This window comes from Hyla sarda, chromosome 8, assembly GCF_029499605.1.
Source record: "Hyla sarda isolate aHylSar1 chromosome 8, aHylSar1.hap1, whole genome shotgun sequence".
Classification (NCBI taxonomy): Eukaryota; Metazoa; Chordata; class Amphibia; order Anura; family Hylidae; genus Hyla; species Hyla sarda.
In genome coordinates, this window is record NC_079196.1 from 106,104,877 (window position 1) to 106,118,942 (window position 14,066).

A 14,066-nucleotide genomic window follows, 5' to 3' on the forward strand; every position below is an offset into this window, starting at 1 on the left:
AAAATAAATAAACAACTAGCTAGTAACACTGTGCCCTGCCACTGGAGCTCAACTTGTGATAAGCAGAAATATTTGCTTAAAGGGGTTATCCAGGAAAAAACTTTTCTGGGTCCCAAGCAACTCACATGACACCTATACCCACGGTGTCAAAAACGCATTAGACTATAAATGGAAATTGAGGCTTAGGGTCAATGAATATATGATAAAATCATATAAATCCATTTTATCATATACTCATTGACCCTGAGTATCCTTTTCCATTTATAGATTTGTAAATTACTTCTATTAAAAAAACTTAATCTTTCAGTACTTATGAGCTGCTGAAGTTGAGTTGTTCTTTTCTGTCTAAGTGCCGAGACAGCTGTCTCAGGAACTGTCCAGAGTAGAAGCAAATCCCCATGGCAAACCTCTTCTACTCTGTGCAAATCCCGAGACTAGCAGATATGTCATCAGAGAGCACTGTTGCCAGACAGAAATGAACAACTAAACTTCAGCAGCTGATAATTATTGGAATGATTAAGATTTTTTAATAGAATTAATTTAAGAATCTTTTTAACTTTCTGGAGCCAGTTAATATATATATATATATATATATATATATATATATATATATATATATATATAAAAGTTATTTTTCCTGGAATACCACTTTAACCCATCACAATAGAATATAGGTTCATATACTGCATAAAATGCATATTAATTGAAAATTATTGAAAAGTTGTTCCCTGAGTATATACAAAACTTTACACACATAAGCGCACATGCATATATATACCACCTAAAATTTATCTCTGGGGCCTTCTAGAGTCACCTGTGGTAAATTCAGATGATTCGACATCTATACAAGGTCTCACAGCTGACAATGCATATCAGAGGACAAACCAAGTCATGAGGGGGGAAAGAACTGTAGAGCTCAGAGACAGCATATCAGAGACAAAGATAGAGCCTCAGATCAAGAGAAGGGTACAAAAACATTTCTGCTGCTCTGAAAGTTCCCAAGAGCACAGTGACCTCCATAATGAATAATATAAGGAGCTGGTCACCTTACCATACTAAGTAATCAGGGGAGAAAGACCTTGGTACAAGTTGACCAAGAACCCAATGGTCACTCTGGCAATCTTGCGTGCAGATGGGAGAAACTTCTAGACGGTCAACCATCACTGTGACACTCCACCAATCTTGGTTTTATGGCAGACTGGCTACAAAGAAACTTCTCAGTAAAAGACACATGAAAGCCTACGGGGAGTTTGCAAAGCAAAAAAAAAAAAAAACACTTAAAGGGGTACTCCGCTGCCCCAGCGTTCGGAACAAAATGTTCCAAACTCTTGGAGTGGTTGGCGTGGGTCGTGACATCATGGACATGCCCCTCGTGACCTCTCACCACACCCCCTCAATGTAAGTCCACCACACCCCCTCCACTAGACTTGCATTGAGGGGGCGTGGTGTGACGTCACGAGGGGTGTGGTGGTAGCGTCATAACCCCTGCCGCCGGCACCCAGCATTCTAAACGAACGCTGGGTGCTGCACTGAGATTGCGGGGGTCCCAGCTGCGGGACCCCCATGATCAGACATCTTATAAGATGTCTATGGGCAAAGTGCCCCTTTAAAGGTCTCTTAGACTGTGATAAACAAGACTGAAAGTTTTTAGCCTCAGTTCTAAGGCTATGTTCACATTATGGAATTTCCAGGCGGAGATATTCTGACATTTCGAAGGCGGCAGACGCTGACTGCATGAGTTGGGGCTAGAACAGAGTGGACATTGCAGACAAAATCCAACATGGCAGATCAATATTTTCACAGATTTGCCTTTGTTCAATGTGTCACTTTCATAATACATAAAGGTCAAGTGTCTGCTTCATAACCAGGCAGAACAAATAAACAATACCGTATGTGGTCTGACACCTGCATTTTTTGCATCTGTATTATGGTCACAAATTCCGGCTCCAAGTTTGATGACCATAACGTATAACTGTCAGATTAGCTCATCAGACCTGCAGTCCGGCTGGGACATCTGCATCAAGCTCGTGTCAAACCGGCCTAAGAGGTTTTTCACAGTAGGTGTGTGACTGGCTGTATCACAAGTTGATAAAGCATGGACAACTCTAAGCCGGAGTTCATACTACAGAATTACAGAAATTCATACTACATACTCCCAATAGCGGTGATGCCCTGTATTAACCCTTCAGACGCGGCGATCAAAGCTGACCGCCGCGTCTGCGGTGAAAATAACACTAACCTGGCTGCTCAGTCGGGCTGTTCGAGACCGCGGCGGTGAAATTGCGGCGTCCCGAACAGCTTACAGGACACCGGGAGGGACCTTACCTGCCTCCTCGGTGTCTGCTCCATGCTGGGATCCCCTGCATGGCCGGCGCTCTCCTTCGTCATGATCGCGACGTCGTGCACGCCGTCCCGTCATCCAATAGTAGTGGCATGCGTAGCGTCGTGATGGCGGCGACGGAGAGCGAGGATACTGGGCAGCAGAGAAGTTCCGGAACGACGGGAACACCCCGGGGACATGGCAACAGCGATGGAGGGCGACCTCCAGGGCAGCGGTGACGAGCAGTGACGGGTTCGGAGCGGCGGGGACATGTGAGTACTACCCCCTATACCAGTGGTCTTCAACCTGCGGACCTCCAGATATTGCAGAACTACAACTCCCAGCATGCCCGGACAGCCAACGGCTGTCCGGGCATACTGGGAGTTGTAGTTTTGCAACATCTGAAGGTCCGCAGGTTGAAGATCACTGTCCTATACTTTACATTGTATTTGGTTCAGAATCTTTATTTTCTAGATTTTTATCCTTTAAAATTGGGTGCGTCTTATATGCCGGAGCATCTTATATGACGAAAAATACGGTATATAATGCTAAGCAGAAGTAACATATAAGTAACAAGAATAGGTGTTTTTGTAAGGTACTTAGTCTGAATTAATTTCATCTCACATTCCTTTATTTTGTTATGTAGCTAAGCGCTATTAATTTATACTTAGTCCGGGCCATGCAGATAAACATTCATTGAGTAATTGTACAGAGAAATCCTTTAGCTCTGCAAAGTGCTGTGTTCACCCTAAAGTACTTTCTGCTGTAAAATTCTGTTTATTTTACCTGTTACTGAGACTTTTTATATCCTTTTCTGCAGCAATTTAAGTTGTGGCATTTCATAAGTTTCTGCCTAATGCTTTTCTCTTTATTGGTCACATGCTCCCCCTAATGGCAATTTCCATGTACTACATCTGCTGACAATGACAACCATCTCTGCTCTGAAGACAATAGAGAGCTCTGATCAGATCTTGGGATAACAGTGTTTTTTTTTTAGGAAAACAAGTAGGTTAAAATGTGCTTTTTCTTAGTCCGGTGACTGCTAGAAACATATCATTTAAGAAAAGGGAGTGCTTACTTACACATTTGTATTCCATTTAAGGGTACATTCCCACACGGCGTATTTGCTGCTGCGTATTTTATTTTCTCTGTTGAAGTCAATGGGTAGGAAAATACGCAGCACCAAATATGCAGCAAATACGCAGCAAAATACTCCGTGTGGGAACGTACCCTTAAGGGTATGTTCCCACCTGGCGTATTTGCTGCGTATTTGCTGCTGCGTATTTTATTTTCCCATTGAAGTCAATGGGTAGGAAAATATGCAGCAGCAAATACGCAGCAAATACGCAGCAAAATACTCCAGGTGGGAATGCACCCTAAATTGAGATATTACTTTGATTTGATTATTTTTTATTAGGTAAGATTAAAGTAAATTATATTTCATGCAACCTAAATAAAATCAAAATAGTACAAAAATCATTATCAAAATCATAATTCATTTATGATACAATGATACCGAAAATGAAAGCGGAATTTTAAAGCATCCAGAACTTTACATACAAATTCATAAGGGAAAACACCTGTATGGTAGGCAGCCTGTCATATATACCTGGTAGTGTGGGATGATACAAAATACTGAAATACTGCACTACCCAGAAGATACCACTGTCGGAACTTTTGACAATCAATTGAAAAATAGGACAATTGTCATTTTAAATATAGTACATTGCAAATGTCTACACTTGTGCAAATGTTCTGGCGCAGAATGATTGATACATGACCCCCGCTGTGTCCTGATAGCTACAGAATACCATCACATGGATCATACAACTGACATAAATGGGCACACATAAATACAGAGTAGTGAAGCACATATGGTCTGCATTCGGCAAAATATCAAAGATGTTTCCCAGCTAATAGCGCTCCTATTCGTGTCGTTAAGTGCCGATAATCTTTTCGCCAGAGCTCCCATGGTGTTTTTCTCTAGACCATCATCTAAGCAGGAAAATAAATGCCCCTTAAACACACGGTGGTGTTTGATTGGCAGCTAAGCAAACGGAGTGGGTGTGAAAATTAGGCAGGTTTGACAACTAATGACTTCAGTGGGTGTACAGGCACCCATCCCTCCGGTGTCTTCTCCGCTGGGAGGTCAGCACAGGACAGGCCTTTTTCTTGTTCCTAATGCTTTTTCTTAATGTCACAGTTAAATTAGTGGCAATAGCCTCTCTCATCTTAGAGCTTTTTTTTTCTAGCTCCTGCATTGTAGTATTGTTTAAAGATTGCACAGAACTGCTTAGACACAGAATAAATACAGATCTACACTTGCGTATTTCATTGCGTAGAAAATGTCAGCAATAATAGGGTTTATAGGGAATGTGATGTTCTGCTAGCTATAAACCTTGATGGGCATTAGCCTTTTGTAAGCGCATACATACAAGTAAGTAATATATAAATAAATAAACAGTTATTAAAAAATATCTATTTATATAATAAATGATTTTTATGCAAAAATTATCTCCTACCCTATGAATAGGGGATAACTTCTGGAGTTGGGACAACCCGCCATCTCCTAACTCACTACTGTGCTGTATGATACTGTCTATAAATCCTATTTAGTGTAAGGTTACTAAAAAGTCAATTGCCCCCTGGAACAGTTTTGTATCAGTTTTAAAAAAAAAGGATTCAGTAGGACATGTATATCTCTGTGTATGATATATACCTATACACGGTACAGGCACATCTACAATAATAACATGTGCTATGTATGCCAGAGGAATAACTAGAGGGGAGAGACCAGAGTACAGTGGTCCCTCAACATACGATGGTAATCCGTTCCAAATGGACCATCGTTTGTTGAAACCGTCGTATGTTGAGGGATCCGTGCAATGTAAAGTATAAGACAGTGGTCTACAACCTGCGGACCTCCAGATGTTGCAAAACTACAACACCCAGCATGCCCGGACAGCCGTTGGCTGTCCGGGCATGCTGGGAGTTGTAGTTTTGCAACATCTGGAGGTCCGCAGGTCGAAGACCACTGGTATAGGAAGTTGTACTCACCTGTCCCCGCCGCTCCGGACCGTCACCGCTCATCACCGCTGCCCTGGATGTCGCCCTCCATCGCTGTCGCCGCATCCCCGGGGTGTCCCCGCCCCTCCGGCAAGGCCTCTGCTTCCCCGGCATCTTCTCTCTCCGTCACCGCCATCACTTCGCTACGCACGCCGCTCCTATTGGATGACGGGACGGCATGTGCAGCGACGTGATGACGACGATGGACAGCACCGACGATGGAGAAGATCCCGAAGAGGACGCGCCGGAGCCCCGAGGACAGGTAAGTGATGGTCAGCGGACCACACGGGGCACCGTAAACGGCTATCCGGTGGCAGCTGAAGCAGTCTGCGCTGCCAGATAGCCGTTTATGCGATGGCCCCGACATACAAAAGCATCGTATGTTGATGCTGCCTTCAACATGTGATGACTTCTGAGAGGCCATGGTATGTTTAAATGATCGTATGTCGGGGCCATCGTAGGTCGAGGGGTCACTGTACTGAGTGCTGGGGCACAGGCTATTTATATACTTATATATTCATATACTGTATAGGGCTAGAGAAGGAGACTGAACCCTTGTCCCAGGTAAAAGAAAGCCTAGCTACTGCTTTGATCTACGCTTATGCTTTGTGTATATGGAGTTTCTAGAAGAAAAGTATGCAAAGCTCTATTAGAGGATGAAGAATTAAGATCCCCATAGCAGGAGTTTGCTCAGCAGAGCATTGGCTCATTTTAGACAAACCACAAGCATCTGGGCAGAAAAATGCGTAGTCTGATGTGCGGTCTACATCAACAGACATCATTACCAAGTCAATAGGGCTGCCAATCCCTGATTCAAAAGGACATTAGTGGCCTGTATGCACTATATGCAAGGAAAGCAAAGGAGAATGAAGAGAGTGACATGACGGCACAGAGCCAAGAAGGGGCACAATATGTGGATGGGTTGTACTGTTTAAAATAAACTGTTCTTTGTATGGGAAGCAGCAGCGTGACCTCGGCCTCAGAAAAACTATGCAAGGAGGCCAGAGGTCACAAAGTAAAAATGAGAGATATAAACATTATATCTGACACCAGCACTGCCGTGAACAGCTGCCATCCTTAACTCACGGAACAACTGGATTATTTCACGCCATGAGGAATTCACTTCATATAATCATCTACAGTACATAGATTTTTATATACGGATTGATAACATGGCTTCATGCATTATGTAAAAGTATAAAAGGGGGAAAAAATGTGTCCCAACTAAGGTTTATCAAGTAGGAAATTCATGTAAAGATCTGTGTGAGTGGGTAAAGGAATTCTGCTCGGAGATAAGCTTTTCCTTTGGTGGAGATTGGGCCTTAATTTATCAAGCTGACTGAAACCCATAACAACCAATCACAGCACAGCCTTTATATCTCAGTTAGCTTTGGTAAAGTGAAAGCTGAGCTGTGATTGGTCGTTATGGACCAAATCAGACAGTTTTGGTTTCAGGCAGATTGATCAATCTAGGCCACTATCTCCAATAAAGGTGATCCAGTATCTAGGAAGGGATCCCTATCAGATTCAAAATGGACAATCTCTTATTATATGCATCTTCAATACATTGCCGCTAATTTTACCCTATCCCCATGGGGGAGACTTATCAAAACCTGTGCAAAGTAAAAGTTGACCAGTTGCCCATAGCAACCCATCAGATCACTTCATTCATTTTTCAGAGGTCCTTTTTAAAATAAATAAAATAATAAAAGAAGCGATCCGATTGGTTGCAACAGGTTAACATTTCCTCTGCACAGGTTTTGATAAATCTACCCCATTATCATTGTGGTGCAGTTGTGTTGGAGTTGCATTGTGGTTTGTAATGGCATCATGCCAGTTTGCCATAGTAAGTGTCATGACCGGGGGCAGACAGGGAGAGTGAGCCCTAAGCTGTCTTTAGAAACACTCTCCCTGCCTACTTGCCCATCCACCCTAAATGATGGATCGACAACTGGGCGCCAGTCCCTTCCTGCGCTAAAGTGCAATGGGCATAAAGGTACACAAATAATACAGTACATATTCGGGGACAGGTCAGAAACGTAACATGAATACAAAAAACAGCTATAAATATACAAACAAGGCAGAAAAAAGCATATTAGCATACAGTTCAGAAACCCGAATCAAGCTTAACGGCAGATAAGAATAAATGAACAAGACTAGACTTGTGTAGAAGCACAAGACTAACAGTGTGAACACAGACTAGGATATAACGAGGTTAAAAAAGAACTGACATACACAATACTAAAAACCAACAGATGTACTAAAACCAAGCAGACTAAAACCTATATCATAAACAAGCTTAATAACCATGGTTGAAACGACAATATAAACAGACAGATATAGCAAAGGTAAAACTAGTAACAAAGTCAGAGTAAATCTAATAACCAGTCGAGAGTTCCAGAGCTCGGGTTTAAATAACCACACCCGAAATGCCATTGGCTGAGAACATTAACTCTTCCCAAACAAGGGAGAATTAGCACAGAAACTGTTCAGACACAACCTAATGTCTGAACAGGACCAAAAAAGAAAAATGCAAAAAAACAGAATCGGACATTACAGTAAATAATAGAAAAATGCCATTGCTGTACTTATGGGGGGAGATTTATCAAAACCTGTCCAGAAGAAAAGTTGCCCAGTTGCCCATAGCAACCAATCAGATTGCTTCTTTCATTTTTGAAAAAGCCTGTAAAAAAAAAAAATGAAAGAAGCGATCTGATTGGTTGCTATGGGAAACTCAGCAACTTTTCCTCTGGAAAGGTTTTGATAAATCTCCCCCATGGTGCATTTCAGCATCTGTACTGTTAATTATTAAAGAGTAGCTCCCACCATCCTATATTTTTTTTTCTGTCCCTGTCTATTGCACATCTATCCCTAACCCCCTCCCTGCTTTAATTTTTTTTTTTTTTTTACTATATTAAAAATAACTTTTTGTCTTCCTGGTAGTGTGCTCACTACCAGGCAGACTTCTCCAGCAGGCACCACGTCACTGATGCCTGCTGGGGACGACTTCTGCCCTTAGTTCATCTGCACAGGGTGCCTCCAGCTGTTTCACCACTAAAACTCCCAGCTTGCCCTGACATCTATTGGCTGTCAGGGCATGCTGGGAGTTGTAGTAGTGAAAAAGCTGAAGGCACCCTGTGTAGATAAATTATAAGTTAGTGCCATGCGGCGCTACCCCTTTCCCTCCATCACCCCCCCCCCCTGTTCTGAAAACCTGAACCCCGCTCTCCTCCAACCCCCGTTATAACCACCAACTCCCCTAAACATATTCATAAATGAATAAATAATCCTAAATAAACATACTTACTGATACTACAGAGTCCGGCAGTGGGCATGCAGGGGCAGCGGCGGCGACGACATGTGCGGGAGGAGTGGCCTCCCAGCCAGTGGCCGGGGAGCCAATGCACTCGCTCCCGCCTGTCTGATTGACAGGCAGGGAGTGAGCACAGTGTAAATTAATTTAGACCACATGCCCGTCCACAATCGGTCCGAATTCAGGCGTGACGTCACGCCGTGCTGCAGCAGGCCACTAGGAGGGAGACCCCCTAGTGGCCGTTTTTCAAACGTAAAATTCACCCTGAAAATAAAAAAATTTATAATGAAAATATATTACAGATATGTTGTAGTACATTATCAAAGAATAAAGTTGGTGACAATGCCCATTTAAATGCATCTACATGTAGATCTTGACTGCATCGCAATTGTTTCTGCTGAACACAGAAACACCAAATAAATGAATGTGAAATTCCATACAAATGTATTAAGATATACCGTAATTGCTAAATAACCACAGCTGGCATGCTTGACCGAAACACAACACAATCGGATAGTAAGAATTTGCGTTTGGCGGTTTCAGGGCATCTTTGCGTCCATATTACGGTTGCAAGTCCCAACCTGACAGCTGTTCGGGTCGTCAGACGCATGGTAAGGGAGGGGAAAGTGTACAAAATACAAACGCAAAAGAGCATCCAAACAATGGTCATGTGACACCTGCCATCGAGATAGGCAGCGGCCTGTCAGCACAAGGCCCATCCTTAGCAGCCAATTTTTTGGCTTCAGATTCAACATTCCTGGGTCTATTGTTTCTTTTTTTTTTTTTTATTGGTAAAATCATGTCTCATTGGAACCTTTGTATTTTGTTTGTTAATAATGTAAAAATGCAAGGCTGCAAGGTTTGTCAGGTGCAGCAGGGGAAAGTTCCACTAAACCACTGTCTCTCAACCTGTATGCCTCCAGCTGTTGCAAAAGTTCAACTCCCAGCATGCTCGGACAGCCTTCGGCTGTCCGGGCATGCTGGGAGTTGAACTTTTGCAACAGCTGGAGGCACACAGGCTGAAAGACACTGCACTTAACGCTGACAATGGGATCGTCATTCATGCTGGGGTTTATCGCTTTTTGATATTATTTCTCAAATACCCCAGTAGTTGTTTGTGATGATGATATATATATAGTGTTTAGAGATGAGCGAATTTACAGTAAATTTGATTCTTCACGAACTTCTCGGCTCGGCAGTTGATGATCCTGAATAAATTAGTTCAACTTTCAGGTGCTCCGGTGGGCTGGAAAAGGTGGATAGAGTCCTAGGAAAGAGTCTCCTAGGATTGTATCCACCTTTTCCATCCCACGAGAGCACCTGAAAGCTGAACTAATTGATGCAGGAAAAGCCATCAACTGCTGAGCCGAGAAGTTCGTGACGAATCGAATTTACTGTAAATTCGCTCATCTCTAATAGTGTTATTCTGTGTGTCGATAAAATGTAAACAAAATGATTTGGCTCCAGGTAACAAAGAATTACTGACCACATACACATGAACAAAGGAAACTAAAACCCAATGACCTAATTCTGTATTGCATGAAATAAACTCACACAGTCACCGGCACAGAAGGTGTTAAGCTAATCTCAGCTAGAATAAAGTAAATGGAACCTCAAAACCCACTTTTCTGGGAGTCTCGGTGCGCTTCATCATACTGGACAAATAGCATCTATAGAATCCAGGCTATTGCTGCCAAAATGATGGCACAAAGGGCATATTTTGTGTGATAAAAGTGTAACAAAGCTATAACTCAGAGGATATTTTATTCTCTAAAAGATCGGAAAGCTTTCATTGATGAAAGGCTTTGGAGTTGACTCAGAAATGCCATCAAATGGACATCTATTGTGTGCACAGAGCACTCATGCCTATTTCTGTCTGGATAGTTTGCCGTGGTAAAAAAGGAACCAATTTCAGGTTATTTATTGGGTATTGGATTTTCAAAATCTTTATGTCAATATCACAAATCCTCTCTGAGTATTGCCTTCTCCAGTATATGACAACAGCGAACATGAGAGATGCCCGGCGCTTCTGGTCAAAGCATGAACAATCGTATCCCTCCCCACATGTAAACATTGTTCTTCAGTAATGTTCCCCATTCTGGAGCTCTCCAGCTTTTGCAAAACTACAACTCCCATTATAAAAAATGGTCATATAAAATACAGCAATGTCCCCCAACCTAAGGCTCTCCTCCTATTGTAAAACTACAACTCCCATTATAAAAAATAAAAAATAAAATGCCCATATAATATACAGCAATGGCACTCAACTTGTTGCTATTGACCTATTGTAAAACTACAACTCCCATCATGAAAAATGCAGATATAATATACAGCAATGGCCCTCGACCTGTTGCTACCTTCCTATTGTAAAACTGCAACTCCCATCATAAAAAGGCAGATATAATATACAGCAATGGCACTCGACCTGTTACTATCATCCTATGGTAAAACTACAACTCCCATCATAAAAAATGCAGATATAATATACAACAATGTCTTTAACCAGTAGCCCTCCAGCTGTTGCAAAACTACAACTCCCATCATAAAAAATGCCCATGTAATATACAGCAATGTCCCCAAACCTAATTCTCTCCTCCTATTGAAAACTACAACTCCCATTATAAAAAGAAGAAAAAAAACATATAATATATAGCAATGGCACTCAACCTGTTGCTATTGACCTATTGTAAAACTACAACTCCCATCATAAAAAATGCAGATATAATATACAGCAATAGCACTCGACCTGTTGCTATCGTCCTATTGTAAAACTACAACTCCCATCATAAAAATGCAGATATAATATACAACAATGGCACTCAACGTGTTGCTATCATCCTATGGTAAAACTACAACTCCCATCATAAAAATTGCAGATATAATATACAGCAATGTCTTTAACCAGTAGCCCTCCAGCTGTTGTAAAACTACAACTCCCATCATAGAAAAATGTCCATGTAATATACAGCAATGACACTCAACCTGTTGCTATTGAAGTATTGTAAAACTACAACTCCCATCATTTAAAAAAATGCAGATATACTATACAGCAATGTCCCCCAACCTGAGGGGCTCCTCCTATTACAAAACTACAACTTCCATCATGGTAATTGCCCATGTAATTTACAGCAATGTTCCCCTAACCTGTAGCCCTCCAGCTGTTGTAAAACTACAACTCCCATCATAAAAATTGCCCATTTGATATACTGCATTGTTCCCCAACCTCTAGCTCTCCAGCTGTTGCCAACCTACAACTCCCATAATTCCCGGACAGCCAAAGGGAATGGCAGTTTTGCAACAGCTGGAGAGCCACAGGTTGGCAGACAATGATATGGTCTATATCTAAATCTACCCTTATCTATAGAAAAGCAGGTAGGTGGTTGCGGAGAGAAAAAATAACATGTTGGGAATTGTAGTTTTGCAACACATGAGAAGCCACAAATTGAGGAACAATAATGTATGGTATCTATCTAGTGTATCTATGAATCAAGATAAATACATATGTATATAACACACACATATATATGGGGGAGATTTATCAAAACCTGTGCAGAAGAAAAGTTGCCCAGTTGCCCATAGCAACCAATCAGATCGCTTCTTTCATTTTTAACAAGGCCTCTGCAAAATGAAAGTAGCGATCTGATTGGTTGCTATGGGCAACTGGGCAACTTTTCCTTTGCACAGGTTTTGATAAATCTCCCCCATAATCTCTATGGATGCTTTTCCATCTGTTGTGCAGCTGCTACAACCTACAGCATGTAGGAGTCCTGCAAGGTGTCAGGGAACGAACACGTGTGTGTGTGTGTGTGTGTGTGTATATATATATATATATATATATATATATATATATATATGTGTGTATATCCAGGGCTGAGCTGAAAAAAAGGGCACTTCCCTTAATTAGTTATATAAATGTCCACATAATAATGCCAGACTACCCAGCACTGCCCAGGGCACTTTTAGGAGTAACATCAAAAGGGCAGGGGCTCGAGCCCCCTTTCTTTTATTTATTTATTTTTGTTCAACAGGTTTTTTTTATTAAATAATTTTTCTTTAAAACAGATACAGTGATCCCTCAACTTACAATGGCCTCAACATACAATAGTTTCAACATACGATGTTTTTTTTTACACACCATTGTAAGTTGAAACCAGACTCAACATACGATGCTACAGACAGTCCAGATCTGTGAGACAAGTCACAACTGGAAGAACCGACCAATCAGAATGGGCATTTTACTGGTAAATCACCTGTATTACTGAAGTGCATGCACTTACTGGCTGTCTGGTAGCGCCCCCTACAGTACAGGGAGGAACTACAAGTTCTGTACTACTCCTTACCTGTGCTAGGATTAGCTGCTCCTTTGGACACCAAGTAAGGGCGGCTTCATTTGGTAAACTGTGTGTACTGTATAGGACCCTGAAGAAAACCCTGAACAAAAACCATTGTTCCCCAACCAGGGTGCCTCCAGCTGTTGCAAAACTACAACTCCCAGCATGCCCAGACAGCCAATGGCTGTCCGGGCATACTGGGAGTTGTAGTTTTGCAACAGCTGGAGGCACCCTGGTTGGAAAACACTGACATAGACAGTGATTTACAGCTCCCAGTAGATCTTTCTTACTTTTATATGTCAGAATTTGCTTTATCTGTATTAGTTATTTACTTATTGTTCTTTAATCCTCACTTTTTCCTATTTTTGGATGACATTTTGGGGCTTCAGAACCAATTACCAGGTTTCCATTGAGTTATGGTCTCAACATACAATGGTCTCAACATACAATGGTCGTCCTGGAACCGATTAATATTGTAACTTGAGGGACCACTGTATTTGACAGTAAAGAAACAAAGGTCATTACCTATTACCAAGACCAGGTTACAGTATGGTAATCTCCATAGATCCGACTGTCAAGATGTTGTAAAGTCCAGATTTTCTCAGGTCTGCTCTGTGATTATCCGGGGAAGGCCCCACGTCAGGGACATTGGGGGGACAAGCATCATTATTTGTGTATGGTAGAAGCAGTTTACCCCTTTTTGCCAAATTCTAAATTTTGCACAGAAGCGCTAAATTGATCAATCAAACGCAATGAGTTTCATAAATTGCGGGCAAATATAGCAATCTCCTCATACCTCCACTCTGAAAAATGAAATCGATGATGGAGAGCATCTTGCTACGTGCAGTCCAAGATGGCGCATATTTGCGTAAAGAAATATGGTAATTGCGCAAGATTTCTGCGGGTAAATGAAATGTAATAATGCAGTTAATAAATTTGTGCGTAGTAAAGATGTCACACCGAAACCTACACATCTGGAGGAAATGCTAAACCAGAATGTGCGCAAAAAATGACGCAAAAAAACTTGAAACAGCGG

The 14,066-nt window shown here is 41.8% G+C and overlaps 1 long non-coding RNA gene across 1 annotated transcript in view; it reads right to left on the bottom strand.

Annotated features, from left to right (window-relative positions):
• LOC130285065 (uncharacterized) overlaps window positions 1-12,293 on the bottom strand; it is a 98,499-nt gene extending 86,206 nt beyond the window's left edge. Inside the window, exons 1-2 of the long non-coding RNA XR_008847236.1 lie at window positions 12,218-12,293; window positions 8,694-8,963 (exon numbers count right to left, since the gene is read on the bottom strand). This is a non-coding gene — a long non-coding RNA (uncharacterized LOC130285065). The remainder of the gene's footprint in view (window positions 1-8,693; window positions 8,964-12,217) is intronic.
• Window positions 12,294-14,066: the final 1,773 nt, after the last annotated feature.